Source organism: Pinus tabuliformis, chromosome 1_1, assembly GCF_031772625.1.
Source record: "Pinus tabuliformis cultivar Carrire ecotype Pingquan chromosome 1_1, CPIR1, whole genome shotgun sequence".
NCBI lineage: Eukaryota > Viridiplantae > Streptophyta > Pinopsida > Pinales > Pinaceae > Pinus > Pinus tabuliformis.
In genome coordinates, this window is record NC_142297.1 from 582530369 (window position 1) to 582550116 (window position 19748).

General features: G+C 34.4%; 1 pseudogene; it reads left to right on the forward strand.

Moving 5' to 3' along the window:
- The first annotated feature begins 9939 nt into the window (after positions 1-9939).
- On the forward strand, positions 9940-10577 carry LOC149214591 (uncharacterized; annotated as a pseudogene).
- Positions 10578-19748: the final 9171 nt, after the last annotated feature.

Consider the following 19748-nt stretch of genomic DNA (forward strand, 5'->3'; position numbering starts at 1 on the left):
ATTTCCATACATTCAAATGACTCTTTTAGCATACTATTGTGAATTCAGCCCAAAATGCTAGAAACAAATATTGATGGTTAAATTTGTTAAAAATGGAAACTAGGGCCAAAATACACTTTGAACAAATCCTTTGGGGAAGATAATTGTCGCATTGAATTCCTCTTTTCGAAAAGACCAAAATCGATCTAAAGATCGTCAAATTTGGATAAGTAGAAGTGGAATTTTGAATTTATGTTTCTCTCATGTAAATTATTTAGGTTGGCCTCAACTATATGTCGGCTTAAGAAGATCAAAAGTCATGTCCCATCAAATCCACTGAATTTTATATATAGAGGAGTATTATCTCTCGTTTGGGACACATCAATCAAAAGAAAAATATATCTCTGTGGCAGTGAAGATTAAGGAGGATAAATTCTGGTTATGGTTGGGGTTGTTTTGGTTAGGGCTTTGTCATAGGTCTGGGTTTGGAAGCAATGCTTCACTATGGTTAAGGACAATATTGTATATGGGTTGTGACTTGCTTCTTATGGGACTTCTTCCTATAGTTTGGCCGCAACTAGAAGATATTCTCATAGCTTGACATAGGCCTTGAATCACTTGCCCAGGAAACTGAAATACAACAGAAAGTTGCTAACCTTATATGATAGTATTTAGGTGATTGGATGAGGAAACCTAAAAATAGGCTAGGACTACTACAAATAATAGAGCCCTTGTAAGAAGAAAAAGGTTGCACTGTTTACAGATATTCAATGGATGGAGCAGCATGCTTCAAAATCCCTAATCCAGAACCACAAAGATAATATCAACGGTGACCTTAATGTGGTCATAAACCAACTCCTTCAACCAGCGAAAGGGAGCATCATGTGAAATAAGGAAGGCCACGATAGAAGGGAGTATTTTTGGATCATTTAACTTAGAGAGTAGTGGACTTTTTTTGCCTTAACCAAACTGATCTTCTAAAACAATATGATTTGTGCTCTATGGATCTAAGAGCATTGTTGGCAAGTTATTTTATATCATTGTACCCTCTCTCTTTCTCTGTTGAACATTTTATAATAATAATAAGAAGATTTGATCGAGGGTTTTCCCATCTTGGGGTTTTTCCCTAGCTTGAGCCATATTCTCGTGTCTTTCTATCTTGGTTTGTCTTCTGCATCTATCATTTATGTTATTTCGTCAGTTACTATTATATAATGTCTAATACAATTGGTAAATGGATTAATGGGCATATGGTTGAATGAAGTATCTAACCTATGCAAAGAACATGTTAACTGAAAATTAACATGGTATCAGAGCTCAAGTGAGGACAGGCCCAAGCTTAAAGAGATTGCAATCACTAAAGAATTTCATTGATACCTCTAGCTCTCTGTGGTAAATCAAGTCAGATTTTAAATTTGGGTTATTTCTTAAGGCCTTGTTCAAGCCCTAATCAGTAAAAATGGGCACCAATATTAAAGATATTCAACTATCATGGCAAAAGTTGAAATACATCAAGGTATGTTCTTGTAATTTATAACAGTCCTACTCAGCAAGCTTAAGATTGTATCCTCATCGTAAACATATGGAAAGATATTTTCTATGATCCCTAGAGGTAAGGTCAATCCTCTACAGATCTTTGTTTGAAGTACTTTTCTCATCTCTAGAGGATTGATCAAGTGCAGGAGATATCTATCTAAGATATTTGGAATACTTCAGATAACAAGCATAAGCCTTCATTCATTCTATCATTACTTTTGAAGCTGAGATTATTTCCTAAGAAGTTACAGTCCTGGACATCAACCAAGAGTGCCAAATCCTAGACCAAAACATATTTCATAAGGGTCCCAGAATCTAAAATTCCTCCATCAAATGCTGAGCATGATCACCATGATCATTGATTAGTATCAACTATTCAGCACCTATTCTCTCTATCAGTGCCTCCAATTTTGGAAGCATATTTCGCTTTGAAGATAGATTTTTTTTTGTGATAGGGTCAAGTCACTATGATGCCTTGCTTGAAGGATCAAATAATCTAACTTTCTATAGGAATAAGGTCAATGGATTGCGTAAGGGAAAAGTTAAAGAAGGATCATATTGATCTCATGAGACAGATTATGGTTACATTGGAGGTATCCCTAAAACAAGGTTATTGATAATCTGAGCACGGGAAGGTTTGATTAGTCAACACTGGGCACTTGATGATCATTTTACACAATCTCTCGACCTCCTTGAAGGTCATTGTTGCAGTGAAATTATAGTATATTCTTGTTGGTGAAAGTTGCAGTAACTATGCAGACTTGGTTATTGTTATTTGTAAGGCTCATATCTGAACCCTGTGGCATATTGAACTTTCTCACTGACTGAAGCATGATAACCTTGTCATTAACATAACTCTGTGGCCTCCTTGAGAGAGAACTGATTCATTATACCATCCTACAACTCACAAGTTGATTGGCTATTAACTTTAGATATATGTGAGCATGAAAGTTTAAATAAGTCATCTTTGTCAAGATTCTAACAGAGGTAGACTATGGCAGCAAGACCAAGATGACTCTATCTGATGGAAAACAATAACACAAATGAGACTAAATGAACATAGTCCACAAAAAAACGGTTTTAAACTTTTATTGTTGAATATCTTACAATTGTGATAATTATCATCAACACATGTATCTATTGTACTTTGATAACACTATAGTTTGATAACTTAAAAGCAGTGCAGCTCAAACACAAACAAAATTTTACTACATGTAGAATAACTGCCAAGACTCGCGTCAAATTTGTAGTCATGTGTTTTTGCTTTATTGTTGTGACACTCACTATTTCCAAACTAAGGAAAACATGGACAAACATAAAAATAACTTGGCAAAGTTGAGGGCTCTATTTTCCTTATTAACATCTTCCTTTGACAAGGATATTGGTCATCTATAGGTCTTTGGGCACTCAACACTGGATGTTAATTGGATGAATGCACAAGGTCAAATTCAGAATAATTCCTTATATCCCTTAGCTACTCAGATGAAAGATCTCTCTAGGAAGTTCGAGATGATCATAACCTCTCATGTGTTCAGAGAACTTAATAGGACAAATATACTCTCTCAAAGGAAGGACTTCAGTTGTAGGGGGACTAAGTTCTGCAGAAGGAATTCCTTAGTGGTCATTTATCTTATTTAAGAGAAAATCATAATGGGTTCCACAACATGGAGACCTTCCTTCAGAGCATTCATATCAAACTACAATTGTTTAACATTTTGAATTTGCAGTAAGCATTGAAAGGTAATTTTATTGATGTCCAACAAATGACCAAAAAATATGCCAATGAGACTAGAATGTACAATGAGTAATTACCTATGTGTAGAGGTGTCCTGGGCTACCTGAAAGCATAAAGAGAAACTTGTTTAGTTTTTTTAGATTGCACTTGTGCCAAAGTTGTAACTCTAAATTTGGTTGCTCTTTATAGAGAACTTCTACACAATTCTCCCTGAGATCCCATTTTTATCAATAAATGATACCCACATTTAGTGCAAAAACCACTAGAGGAGTTTTAAGGCCTCCTAGTCATTAGGGAAGTTTATTATTAGGATTACTTGTGCCATCCTATGTATTTTTTAAACACCAATACACCATATATAATTCTTATGTATTTTAGAAACTCCAATACAAAATAAATATCACTAGGAGTCATCAATGCCAACAAATATATCTTCAACCATATACATAGTGAAGACATACTTGTTTAATAGTGATGAGATGCTATAACATAATATGCTTTGGCACAAGTATTTTTTGCTACAAGTGTCTATATTATGGAAGAAATAGGCCTATAATGTTGTAGTTGAAAATACCACTAGAAAATGTGCCTAGAATAGATATACTATGCTTGAATCTATTGGGAATGGGAGATATATTTCATAATTTCCCCAAAACAATAAATTTGTTTCATGATTATCCCTAAGGTTGCAATGAAACCCTAAAACCACATGTGACATGGTAAAAAAAATCCTAAAGTAATTGGCAACAATTGTGGCCAAGGTCAATCTCTAAGTTTTCTTTGCATGGAACAATTTTTTTGAATAATTGAATAATTTTGTCTAACAATAGTAATATATTCTCTGTACCAAATACATTAGTTTTCCATAGTGTTTGTCTTATTGAAAGGTATTTTGGGGCTATCTGCTCCACAATACCAAAAACAACTGTAGTGACATGTCCAATCCAAAGTCTCCCACTATGGTTTCAAAATCTTCATGCAATAAAATCTTTGCTTCTTTGACATCACAATGAATTATCTTGGCGTCACATTGGTCATGCACATATAAATAATAAAAGTCCCCTTTCTGCTCCAAGTGCTATCTATTTGGGAGTATACTAATCCAAAGCTAGTTTCCCCACCAATATGATTGCTTAGATGATAGGACACACTTGTAATTAATCTCTACTATGTTAAGGAAAATCACATAATTCAAAATAGAATGAAAGCACCACAATATTATTATCCTTGCTTCATAAATATCAGAATGTTATTTTACCTCCTTGTACCTTTGTTTAGTATGTCCATCATCAAGTGACCTTAGATGCTTCCTTAAGACCTTTAGTAGTAAGCCTTAGTAGAGGGTAGCAATGTTCTCGCATGCATCAAAGTTCCCTGAATTCATATGAAAACTCTTAGCTGATTTCTCCTTTGCTTCTATATTCAATGCATTTATGAGTGCAATGCCTTTTCTCACTACTATCTAGCTAGAAAGTGAGGGTGTTTTTTTGGTTAGCTGGGGAATGCCAAGACAAATGTCAGTAGTGGGAATAGACAATTTTCTCAAATTTCAATAGACTTGTTTTTCAACTTAATATTCAATTGAAAGAAATTTCTTTGAAGATGAACAAAGCTAAGGCATCATCATTGCTCTATGGGATATCAATTTGAATTCTTGTGGTTAGATACCATTGTTGTTTATAACAGAATATTTATAAAATATTTCCAGGATTAAGAAATACATATATATATATATATATATATGTATATATGTATGTATATATATATATATATATATATATATATATATATATATATATAGATATATGTATGTGTGTATATATATATATATATATATATATATATATATACATATATATATATACATATTACATATATATACATATATACATACATATATACGTACACACACACACACACACACATATATATATATATATATATATATATATATATATATATACACACTCTTATACTCCTTAAGTAGTTGAGTGTGCATTGTCATAAACAAGTTAGATATGGTGTGTAGTACAAGTATGTATGATAGAGAATAATTTCAAGGTTTCAATGATTACAGTGGATGGTAGAGGTGTAAGTTGGATGTATATAGAATCTAGATTAGGAATTGCAGCATGATTTTAAGGGATGGCTGACTATAATAGGAAATAGTGACAGAAATCATATGTCAAAGGAGCTCTCTTTGGAAGGATTTAGCACGAGATGGTGTAAAGATTGACATAGCATTACTTATCAGTTGTGATGGCATGACTATGCAGATTTGGAATACATGAGGCTCTTGCATGTTCATGTGACCATCCTATATAGATCATCTTTTAGCCATGTTTGAATATAGCGACTGTTAGGTAATTGTAGTTGTTTGTTTTCTCACAAGCTTTAGGGGAAAGCTAAACATGACATATTTTTTATCATGATTTTGTTGATGTTGATCTTATGATGCGTCTTGAATTTCACCTGCAAAATAGGTAATCTTATGTTACGAGTTCAGGTGGCACCTTGGCCACCTTTACAAATTTCTTGTTTACACGATATTAATTTAATATGTTGTGCAATATCTGGAAAGAGAATCATGTTGCCTTCACTAAATTTATATGTAATATGAATTCTACTCACATCCAAATATATGCTTCTAAGAAATAGCTTACAGGTTATTAAGGATCATTTAAGAGGTAATGTCCAAATCATGCAGGCTAATTGTGTGTGCAAGTGTCGTAAAATTTAAATATACTTGGCTCTGGTGTTCAACGCTCTATTTACATTTTCCTAAAGGTAGATAGCATCATGTGCCTCATGTGGAGTGATCTTTTTAATTTATCCTAAAGGAAGATAACATTGACTAGAATTGGTGAGGTATACTCATTTGGGCAATTGAAAAAAGCTATTTTGTTTACTGTCATGTCTCGAGGCTCCACTTCTCAACATACCACAAACTCTTGAAACAGTGTTGGTGGAAAAGCATGACAGAATGGAAAATGTTGTACCACACCTGTCAATGAACTTGTATGAACATCAAGCTTTTGGAATTCCTGGAAACTGTTTTTATTGATGTTGTTGCTTACCCTTCCCTTTCTTCTTAGAACACTAAGAAGCATAGTGGCCATCCATACTAGAAACTTCTACAATTCTTGCAAACTATTTTATTGTTATTGTTGCTTACCCTTCCCCTACTTCTCAAGATACTGAGACGCATATTGTCCATTCTTCTTGCACTTGATATGGCTCAAATTATTCTTCTACTGGTTAGAAAAGCTTGAATCTTCGTTCTTCTTCTAACCCTTCACAAATCCTATTTTATTTCCCCCTTTCCTCACCCTCCCAATGAGGGAAAGCTATGGTACATCCTCATCATTGGCTGAAACCATTTTCAAGCTCATTTCCTCCTCGATAAATGCATCCCACGATTGAGGGTAGATTCTCACAAGCACATAAAAACTGTACAAAATGGTGCCAAGATGGACCAAATCCATTCAAACTGATCCAAATTAGTCCATTCTCTTCTACCTTTTCATCAAGTGCAGCTCGTTGATCTCTCAACTCTTGATATTTATCATATAGATAACTAATTTAGTAGTGTTTCTCATGCAAGTAATGGACGATTTATTCATTAAGAGAATTCTCCTATACATGTTCTCACTCCAATACAATGTAATCAAGGTAATATGCATTTCCCTATCAATCTTCTTTGCTACAATGAAATGGGTTAGATGATTCTTCACCAAATCCAAGACTATTCATTCTAGTTTAGCCAATTTCTAATCATGCTCAGCCAACTCCTTGGTATCTATTGAAAGTAAAATATCCTTCTCCAAGTGGTACCACAATTCAACCTCTTCCAAGATATGTTGCATCCTTAACTATAATAGAGTTGGAAGTTCCCTCCAACATGTGACAATCCTAAAGACCCTACCTACTTATGATTACAACTCTCTAAACAAACATGAAAACATATCAAGAACTAAGAATCAAACCTGCAACCTCTTATAGGTGGAGTCCACCTTTCGCAAACATGCAAAATAACACTCCAATCCCTAGAGAAACTAGGACATCACACCCCATGGGCCACAACCTTTAACCAGTCGAAATCTGCTTCACTTGTTGAAGCTCAGGCATCCCACCCTTGAAACCCTTCAACAACTCCCTCTAACAAGTTGAAATCCTATCCATGCACAAATTCCTATTAGTTTCAGTTAAAGTGCTCTGAGACCATTTAATCCAGACAATAGTAAGTAATTTTTTCACTAAAAAAATATTCCTAAGATCCTAGGTAATTTAAAGCCCTTGATGAGTATACTAGAATCTACAAAAACACGTTGCAGAAAAATAATAAGAGCATGTACACATATCTGAACTCTCAATCACATCTCTTCTATTGAATGCAGAGCAAAGAAAATACAATGCAACACTTGAAAACCAAAAACTTGCTAACCAACACGGAAGTGTTCACTACATGAGAAAAGATATAAAGTATCTAGTCACATGCATCAATCTCAATGTGACTCAGTCAAATGCTAGCCCTAGTCTAATCATCTAGTGTACCATTGCTACATGGATAAGTGTGCCACGTAAGTGCAACTCAATTGGAAGAAAAACAAAAGCATGCATCCCCTTCCTTGATAATTGTGCCCCTACCTAGACAGGAACCTTATCATGCAAAAGTGCTCTAATTAACTAGGGTTCTGTGCACTCCAAATATTAGATCATGCATGCAGAACTGAACTGAACTGAATCTTAACTAGAAACTGAATAGAATTGAAGAAGAAAAAGGAATTTCTTAATCTTAAACAACATGCAAACTGAAATTAATTGAGGGTAGAAAAACTAGATATATACTGTCTACTCTCCTAAGTAACAACACTTCCCTCATACTATAATGTGCAAAGGAACCATGACAAAATGCTGCCATTATTATTGTTGTATGGACCTACAAAAAGTACACCCTTACTATTGTTGTTCCTGCTAACTAAGTGCACCCTCATACTGTGCAAAATATTGTTAGAGTTAAACAAGGTAGAAAATCTAACAAAGGATATGAACCCATTGATCAAAAAATTAATACCATAGTGATAAATTGAATCATTAAAAGAGTGGATAGCATGGGAAGACACGGAGTTAAGTCAAACAAAGTATAGATCGAATAGTGATTCAATACCATGCATTATTTAACTTTATTTTCATAAATCTTTGCCATAGATAACACAAAATTTATTGCATGGTTTTAAGAAAATTCATCTCAATGGGAAAATAAATTGTTTCAAACCCCAAGATTGAAAGGAAATTGACTTAATGTACAACAAAATGTTGGTATTTATTTAAGCTACATCTGCTATATAATTCTTAATAATTCTTAAAGCCATGTTCAACCTACAATGAGTCTCTAACTTTTCTGTTGTTAAAGTTGCATGCCTATTTTAGCAAAGCCATAGGCTTTGATGATGATGGAATGTAGTTAAAGGGTTTTTGTTTTTGTTTTGTTTTGTTTTTGTTTTTGTTTTTGTTTTTGTTTGTTTGTTTGTTTGTTTTTTTTTCTCTGGATTTATATATTTTTCACAGTTTAGTTTCAATTATGCATTTTTCCATACCAAGTAAGAAATAAAATAAACCATTAGCAGACAAAGAACATATCAATCAGAGCTAAACATGTAAAAATGCAGAATGGAAAGTTTTAACTCAAAAGCTGAATAGACACTATGGTGTTAATAGTACCTATATAACAGGATTTGATGTTAGGAGTAAAGACACACCAATTCCATCGAATTCCTCTTTCCAAGAACTCACGGTAAGAGTTTTCCAAATCCCAAAACAAAATAAACCACCACATAACATAGTGTTAATGTATAAATTTGACCAAGAAATGTACAAGTCAAAATACCAAAATTTGGCTAGAAAATCCAAATCACTAGGACAAAGCAGGAAGAAAAGGAGTTGTACCTGTGTTGTAGTAGCTACAGCGAAATTTGCCATTCTTTCCATATACTTGTTCCTATGTTTCAAGCAAAGGTTAAATTTCTGATAAATTGAATAAGCTAAACTAATGGTAAATAATATGACAAGTAATTATCTGTAGAACAGAAAATGTTTTTCAATATGGTATCATAGAAGTGAGATTGGGAAGTGGAGTGTGTCTTGGTGGAATGATCTTGCACCAAAAAAATCAGTGTATTTTCCCTGGAACTAGTTTATCTGCAGATATGAGAATTCAAGTGTGCATTACGTAAAGATCCATTAGCTTTAACACCAGTATTATACACAACTTCTTTTGAATTTTTGTTTTATCTTATTATGGAACAAGTGTAAGGAGGTGAGAATGATCATTTTCCATAGTCAAGTTGAAGGGAGTAGTAGCACTAACTGTGTGGAACAATAAATATTAATTCATGACAATTTTCAATCCCAAGGGCATGGTTTTATGCAGTCTTCTCTACTAGGATTTGCTTTGAGCACCACATATATAAAAAAATGAAGGAAAAGGTAAGGGGGCATTGCAATAATATTACTCTATAATTGAAGAGTTGTCACATAATTTCCAGACATGCATTGGAAGATGTACATATATATGTCAACAAAATAGAATACATACATACATGTTTGGTGCGGTCAAATTCTCCACAATCTAAATATCACACCATGAGATAGAACGTCTGAATCGACTTAAGGATAAGCTAGTGACAACAATGGCTCAGTATAACAGTGGAAGCATTTACTGGTGGCGCAGAAATGTCCATACCCATTGTGCAAACCCTGGTTTCTTTAGTACGGAACTACAATCTTTTCTATAGCAATCCACTTGGGATGAGATTAAGCATAGATTGAGTCCTAATGTCGATATTGCAAGGCTACGATTAGGCCTTGGGAAATTATTAGCACATTCATCTTGTATTGTTTTCTTTTGGGATGACAATTTCCCCTTCCTAGGCGGTCCTTTAGAAAGATAAGCAGGAAGTTAAAGTTTGAAACCAAGCTTTGTATAGTCCCTGGGCCAATAGTATGTTAAATGACCTTGCGGAGAGGATTAGAGAGCACAAGAAGGCCAGTAGAAGGTGGTAAGGGTAGTGATGGTGATGACAATGGCAATGGAAGAGGTGGCAGAGGAGATGATGAAGCTAATGGTGAACAAGAGCACCACTTTCTACTACCTCTATTGACTATGGTGTTTGCATATTTTAATTTAGGGTATTGTATTACTGTCTGGGTTATGGATGGTAATACGAACAACAACTTGTTGCAAACAGGTTGTAGACTCTTTTGTCTCCTCATGCAACTGATTACCAGAATCCTGAATGACAATCTAAAAGTGGAGGGCAAGATCTAGTGGGTATTTTGCACCCTAACCGACCGCATCTGTCTATTGTTGTTGTCTCATTATTCAGAGGCATTATCCAGCCACCTAAAATTTTGATATGTCATAGTATTAATGATATTTAGTTAATGGAGCATGCGCAATCCACACATTCAACACGCTGAATTATTTATTCATTTTGTTCCAAGCGAGATTGTGTCAGTAAGAGGCATGGTATATTATGAAGACCATTGCAGACTGTGCTTGAAGCTATACTCCATTAGCCCGCATATTTGTAGAATTTCAACTGTAGGTGTGAAGTTTTGTTGATTTTTCATCATTGACAGAGGTTGAGAGCCAGATAGGCGAGGCCTCAAATGTTATTATTCATTTCTTGGTATCTTTGTAAAAGTCTTGTGATCCAAGCTCCTTGGAATAAAGATCATCACAGAGAATGATTTAGACCCCACATGGAGTTATTAAGATGGTATGTACATCTATAATAAAGCAAAGCCTGAACCAATGTTCAGATTATGGCAAAGGTATTCCATTATGTGGTACGATTGTAAGATTGTCCTTATCCAAGCTATAACGAGTTCTATGAATAATCCAAAGATATGGAATATATAAAATGTCTGAACCCAAGTTAAAATCTCTGAAGGAGACATCCAAGTTGTGGTTAAACTAGCAGCTTGGCTTCAAGATTGGACTCAAGAAGGAAATGGTTCAAGCTTCAAGTCTGTGGTATTTTATGAAGAGAAGACATAAGTTTGTTCTTGTTTGCATATGGTCTATGAATGAAGTCTAAAGGCTTGGAATTTGGTGAATCAATTGCAAGTCAGGAAATCTCATGCCTGGATAACAAAGGAGAAATTGTCAGCTTGTCTAAAATGGAAGAGTCAAACCCTCTTGATGGGTGCTAAGTCATTCTTTGAAACAAGGATATTGTTATTAGACATCATAGGTTGAATGACGGGTTATAACATTTGTTGGGATAAGCTTTAAAAATGCTAAAAGGACAAGATTCCTTGTTTGAAGTACTTGGCATGAAAAAAACAACTGTTACAATATCATTAGGGTATCTCAATGAGACTACTAACCCTTCTTGAAATATGAACCTCATTGATATCCTATGGTATTTGTAACTAGGATTTGGAAGCAATTCATGGACTATTCCTAGGGTTGTGAGTGTTTAGGATTTGTAAACCCTAAGTAGGGCTTAGATAAGGAAGCCTAGGATTCATGGATAGTTTGTTGAATTGTAAGAAGAAATCCTAGCTCCTTGATGATGATATGTACTCCTTGATGATATGGACAATATTGACTAAATCCAAGAAGGCTAATATCAAGAGGGATCTGACACATTATCAATAGAAAGTACATTTTTATTGTTTTTATTTCATTACTAGTCTCTTGTATCTATATATTTTTCTTGGTTGTATTCCTTGCTTAGTTGTTATTCCATGGCCTCCTAGTAAGGATTGAAGGTACATTCTGAATATTGTCAAGGTTGTGGCAATCGATGGAAGGACAAGATTCATGGACATTAGATTTAGAGGGAGCTGACAAGATCAGTTTAAAAGTCCATTGTGGACTGAAGTCGATCTATTGAAGATGAGTATTTTATGTGTTGGGAATATTTGTGCTCAATGAAAGAGGGAGCTAACCAAAGAATTTTGCTTCTACCCAAGATTGAGAATATGCATCCTGATGAACTCCTTGCTGAAATATTTCTTTATGGACTATATGTCCATAGACATCTGTATGATGAGAAATATTTAGAAGCTCTGCTATTGATATGGAGAAACTCTTTGATCGTATTTTACCTAACAATGGCATAAAGTGAAGTTGATCCCAACCTCCATATTAAGATTGTGAAGGATGTTATTTTCTTGACCTTTTTTTAACAGGTTTTGAAGATCTGATTCTTCAATATAAAGAGGGAGTTGACTGCTAAATGAAGGATCTTGACATTACTAATTAAGACTAAAAATCTGGGAGAAACCCTCATGAGGTTTCCCTTGCATGAGGGAAGAAAGTTATCAAGATCCTATAGAAAATTGAGATGTTGGAAGATGAGAACAAGCACTTTATTTGAGTCAATTTCAGATAAAATCTCTAACATGATCATTATGGTACTGTTGACTACTACCCGAAGTATGTTGTTGGTGTTGAAATAAGGTTTCAGTGATTCTTTGACTCTGATTGGGTCGATGATGGAAAGAGTACTACCAATAGATTTGGGCTTTGTTATGGCTTCTTGGATGAACAAGTGACATGTAATTATGCTAAGGCAGAATATATGGTAGCATGTGTAGTGAATCAAGAAGAAATTTGGTTTTGATATTGCTTGCCGATTTGTTTAGTTGGTTGTTGGATACCATAATGATATTTTGTATATCAAGTGTTTCATGGAAAGTCAAAATATATTGGCATCAAGTATCACTACATTTGTGACATGGTGCAGAAAGGAAGCAGTGAAGCTCTAGTATATCTCCACTGATGAGAAAACAAATGATATTCTGGCAAAACCTTTCCCCAAACGAAATTTGTAGAGATAAGCTGAGACTTGTGGAAATTGCCTCTTTGGCTGAGAGGGAGTAGTGATATTCTTAGATCATGTTATTCTTCCCATGTCACACAGTGAAAATTCCTAGATCTAACAATCTCAGGAATCCTACTACAACCAGTTGAATCTACTTCACCTAGATTCAATGTAAATTATGTTACAAACTTATTTCAGATTTCTTCATGAAACATTGAAGTAAATTACTGATGCAGCCTACACCAATTTAAATATGATTCTGAAACATAGAAAGTGAGCAAGGAAAATAGAAACACATAGGAAACTGTTATTTTTGGACAATAGCGAAAACTGAGTGTTTTATTATTATGCAGGAGAAAATGTGAGTACAACTCTAGGATGCTCAGCTAGCAATCTGATACAAAGAGAATACTAAACAAAAGACTGATGAAATGATCTCACCCTGTCATTAGAGAATTAGTGATTGATCCTACTGCTCTGGAGGCTTTGCGTCACCCTCTATGTGGGCTCTACACAGAACTTCATCACTCTGGGCAGTTTCTACAATTACCCCTCCTGAGTATTACGCTGCCTTTGGATCCTCTGTTAGTTGAGAAATCGACCTTTTTCCTCCCGAACTCACATAGCAGGGAAGTCGACTTCCCTCAAGGACTGTGTTGCCTCTGCATCATGACTGCATGGGCCAATGTTAGCCTTCCTCTAGATGTCTTTTTATTCTCCCTCTACCTCGTACTCTATGGAAATTCCTTCTTCTGGATTCTCATTGTCCCTCTGTTGCAAGAAATCTCCTTAATTGATTTTCCTTAATTGATTTTCCTCCTGAGAACTTCTCACTTGACAAAATCTATTTCTTTGATCTCCAAGTGTGTTTTCCAAATGACCCTTAAGCCCCTTATATCTTTCTATTGGACAACCAACGACCTAGATTAAATACTAATCAAAGGATGAGATCATTTTGGATTGATTTGTGTCTTTTCCTAGAAGTTTCACCATGATTAAATTAATAAGCATTAATATTTTAATTTTCATAAGTTTAGAATTAGTAACCCCATTAAAAATATTAATTATTTTAGTAAAATCACTTATGGGTGGAATTTCTCAAAACGTTTTCTGGGTTCTTTGGAATACATGTGTTCAAGCCTCCCTACAAAATTTGAGCCCTAGAGCACATCCGATGCTACCCCAAATAAACACACACTGCCATGTATAGGGTTGTAGTCCCTGTGTCAATGTGACATGTAAAGGAAGAATGGCTTGTTAGATTTATCAATGTCATGGACATTCATTTTCCCTGTGTCTTATACTATGACTTGTATAGGGTTATTATCTTAACTCTTGTACACTGACCTGTATAGGCAATGGTCCTATGAGCATCTTTTTGTGTCTTGTACTTTGACCTATATGGAGATTAACATCCATGTGTCAAGTACATTGACTTGATTAGAAATATGAGCATCTTCTTGAGCCTTGTACTTTGACCTTTATAGGGATTAACATCCTTATGTCAAGTATATTGACTTGGATAGGAAGATGGACATTTTCCTGTAACTTGTATGTAGCAAGTAACCTAAATAGGAAATTAGCCATTCTCCTGTGTATGTGTAGTGTACTGTGACTTGGATAGGGTTGTAGTCCCTGAGTCAAGCATAGTGACCTATATAGGAGAATGGGGTTAGAGGCTACTTGATTGGATAGGAGCCACCCAACATCTAGCTTTATTCACAAAGAGAGATTATTATTACCATGCATCAATAAGGCAATACTCTAGTTCTACAGTACTAGTTGAATGATCTATATGATGGTACCATGGTTAAGAGACACTAATTAATTGATCTCTTGGGGAGAGTATGCATGAAGAGTACCATGGTGATTTGGTACTGGGTGGTGATGTTGGTAATCCATTGATGATGTTGATCTAATCATTGTCCTTTCTTAGAGAACCTTTCAACTTGTATTACATCTTGACTATGATTATGAATACCTCCCTAGCTAAGATGAAGTGTTGAAAATGTAGCTATGGTGGATCTTCATAAAAATTATTTATTATCTTTGTACTTGGGAAAGACAAAATTATTATTGTTCCTAGCATGTTCTCCATGCTTTTGATTAGGTCAAAAATGTATTTTTGAAAAAAAATATTATTTTTATTTGTAATTACAAGTGGCTCCACATGTACTAAATTGGCCCTTCTAGATGGTCAAGTCAGATTGCTTAGAAACTCACTCATTCAGGTTAGATCAACTCTTTTAGATGGTTAAGTCAGTTTGCCTAGAAAAGCACCCATTCTGATTTCATGATGGCTATATAAAGTGCTCCATTCATCCTACTTATCAAGCAATTCAATCACATAGTGTATGCAAAAATTTCAACAGCAACAGACAACATTGAGCAATCATAATATGCAATGCAAATAATAAATATTCCAAAAAAACAAACCTCCACAACATCAAGATGCAATTGTAACTAGAAAAAAGAAAAGCAACAGACAACATTGAGCAATCATAATATGCAATGCAAATAATAAATATTCCAAAAAAACAAACCTCCACAACATCAAGATGCAATTGTAACTAGAAAAAAGAAAACCCTCAGGTTACTAAGGCTAAACCAATCTTTATCATATTTATCTATTGATACATATTATAGGTAATAGAAAAGAACATTATCAGACTACCTGTATAGTTTTATTATAAAATATTTTGCAACTTTCGATCAAATGGTGGAGCATTATCTTAAGATTTGTCCCCAAACATAGGAAATGAAGACTTATGTCTCTCATGCTGAAAATTACTACTAATCGATTCATATGACTAAACACACTAAAGCATAACTAAATAAAACATGAAAACGATAATAACTGTAGGTAAAGACAAAAAAAACAATGTTAATAAGTCATTTCTTAGTTCTTCACGAGAACTCTTAGTACTAACACAAATCTGTCTGGATTTTTTGGCAGGTAATCAAGACGGTTTCCCTCTATTTCCTGCGGAAAAATATTTGTGACAAGAATTTTCATGATTTTCGTAAAGAAAGGGGAGCTAGAATTAATAAGTTCTTTATTTTGGATTCTGCAGTTATTCAATGTTCCACTCAACTGATTGCCTTGAGAAAATACCACAACAAGCTAGACAGGTGAGTTAAATTTCACGCAGGCCACACTTGCATAAGGGTACGTAGAGACAAGGCTATTTTGATGTAATGATGGTTTAACATGTAATATTTTAAGAGATGACAATTATATCCCTTTCAGTGATATATAAGTATTGGGTTTTTTCCAAAATAGATAAATAACTAAATTATTGTTTTATAACCCACTAAATTTGAAGAAAACCTCGTACTCCTGAAAATTAAAAAATTATAACATCTGTTATTTTATCCAAAATAGTAAAATACTATATACAGTTTGTCCATCACAACTACTCTGGGCAATGAATTCACCTGGAAGGCATACGTTTGGATCTAAGACACTCAATTTGAGTGAGATTATGGATTTAAATCAAGGGGTTCAAGGACCAAGTTCCTGAAAAGGATGCATAATTTTCCATGATAATACTATCTGTTGGATCTCTTTGGGGAGGATAATTCAATGAATTCCCAGAATCATGATAACCATTTAGAGCAAAATCCAAGGCAGATAAAACATGATGATCAACACTTGATAAGTGGCCAGCACAAGCTTCTTAAGACACACTAACCATTTGGGTGACTGATAAGCATGGAGTTATCTTTAAGCCCTAACCTTTGCCAAATTAGAGTAAAATATAGTAGTCCGTGTTCAAGGACCTAATTCCTAAAATACATGCATCCTCTTCCATAGTGAAAATGTTTATTGGATGCTTTTGGAGAGGGTGATTTGGAAAGTACCATAGGTTACTAAGGGAGCTTGAATTACCAATGAATTTACTTGGCCTTTAGAAAGGTTGGTTGGTATAGAGTGGTGACATCATGGATATGGTGAAGTCTCAAGTGTTATTGGTATGGCATAATATGTTAGAATAGAATGGGAGCTTCTTTAACAAAAAAAAATATTATCCCTCTCAAAAAGGTTACTGTGACTATTATGGATAAAATGCTAAGCAGATAGGTTATGATGGTGAAAAACATTTAAGAAAACAATGCAATCCATTAAGCATTGGTGAGAATATAAATTCCTAATTAGAATGGAGTTATTTTTAATCTTGCAATTTGACATCTCAAAAACAAAATGTGGTGAATCCATGGACCTATTAATTTTGTGCCAAAACAGAACGAGTAGACCATTCTTTTTCAAACTCAAAATCAAAGTAAACAAACAAATTCCAGATTGGGACAATAAATCCTAGATCAGGAACCATCCATTGAGATATTTAACAAAATATATAGGTTGCATGCATTTCAATCTTAGTTAAGCTTTAATCTTCAAAGCAAAATGAATGATTATTGGCATAGAACCATCTAAACCAAGGTCATATGTGCACAAAGCCATCTAAACCGAGGTCATAAATGCACCTTGGGGTTTCACCTATCTCTACTATTTGAATTTGGACAATTTGTTTGAATTCAAGATATGCAGGGCTTATATGGGTCAGTTTTAGTGTCCATCTTCAATGCACCCAACAAACCATCTAGATTCAGTGCACCCTCATAGGAGGATCAACCCCACCAAATTTAAACAAACTAACCCAAGGATCTAATTATCCAAATTGAAACGTGTCAGATACTGAATTCAGCAAAACCCATTCCAAAAAAAAGAAACAACCCAGTTTAATTCTAAGGCAAATATGCACTGGAGCGCTACAGACCTATATTTTTGTCCACCCTCAGCCTGGTACTTGGTATTACATGTATCTAAGTGATACAATATGGTAGTGTTGATGACCCCTAATATGGATCCTGAATGTTTGTAGAACATTCAAAACCAACCCCCATTCACTACAACAAAAAAGGACATTGGTAAGGGTCGAAAAATGTCACCATAAAGTCATTGGTGACTTTTGAAAGAGCCTTTGTCACCAAACATTTAACACAACCAAAGGTGGCGTCCCAAAAAGTATGGATTTTGTGGTGACATTTAAGGTCTATCACCAATAAAGATTTATAATGACAGGTAGTGACCATCAACATTTCATATGAGAAATGGTGATGAACGTTAGCCTCTTTCACCAAAAAAAATGATCGTCACCAAAGGTTGTGTCACCAAAAGTATTGATGTTGTGGTGTCATTCAAGGTCTGTCACGAATAATGATTATAATGACGGATAGTTACCGCCACCATTTTAAATTAACAACAACGATTTATTGTGATGGACATTTCATGGTGGTTAGTATTAATGCATATATATGGCAATGTTGGTTGACCGTCACCATTTCATATTTTGGTGAGGGTCAAAAAAATGTCACCGCTATCACAAAAAAAATGAACGTCACCAATATCCTCATTTCCAAAAATACAGGTGTTGTGGTGACATTCAAGGTTCTTCATGAATAATTATGATAATGAGAGATAATGATTATCACCATTTCATATGAAAAATAGTGATTTATGGTCATGGACCTTTCATGGCCATCATTTTTTATGCATATATTGGTGGCATTCGTTGACAGTCACCATTTCATATTTTGATGAGGGTCAAAAAATGTCACCATATGTTCATTGGTTATGGTCAAAAGAGTAGTTGTCACCAAAAATTGATCGTCATCATTCCATATGAATATCAAGGCACGATGAAATCTGACCACCAACCCCTTGCTTGTAAAGCAAGTGATTTTCCATTGAGATAACACCCTTTAAAGAATTAGACTTTAAAAAGTTAGACCTTGAAACTTTATAAACTATAAATTCTACAACTTTCAATCAATTATAAAAATTTGTAAAGTCTTGGTTAATCTTTTACTAAACAAGAAAAATTGAATCGAAGTTGCAGGTCTCTGCCTAATGGTTATGGACATTATGAAAAGTGGGTAGAGGAAAAAATAGTTACGTAAAAGATACTCAATATGTTCAATTGAATACTCAATAAGAAGTGAAACTTTGAAGACGTTTATAACCTATAAATGACCTATAATTATCAAACCTAGAATCTACAATTACACCAATGATTGATTTCTCACCTTGTGAATCATGTAAATCTATTGTCACAACTTAAAAATATGTTTCTAAAAAAACAGTGAATATATATGATTAAATTATGAATAATGAGCTACATGCTTGAATCCTACTAGCCATGGGGTGTAGAAAACTAATTGGGAGTGCTTCTCATTATTAATTAATTCAAGATGTCAAAATACAATGATCCTGAAATGTAACCACTAAACAGATGTTAAAATTGTAAGCACAAAGTTTGGCTAATATCAATTACACAACAAAATATCCAAGGGGCATTTAAACACTTTCAAATCCACACCAAGCATGAGTATCCAAAGATGCAATTGCATGGATACAAGGAAAGCACTCTCTATCTCTCAATGATAACTATGTCCTCCCAAAGTACTTCAACTAGAAAAGGGGTGTGAAGACAAGAACTTCAAAGCAAAAAGAACTACACAATAAAAAAATACACTTTATCTCCCCCACCTTTATAGAATAGATCTAGGGGAATAACAAAAAGATCCACAAAGAATAGGATTAGAGTGGGAAAAATAAAGATGATAAGAAAAAATATAATCAGCAACGAAATCTA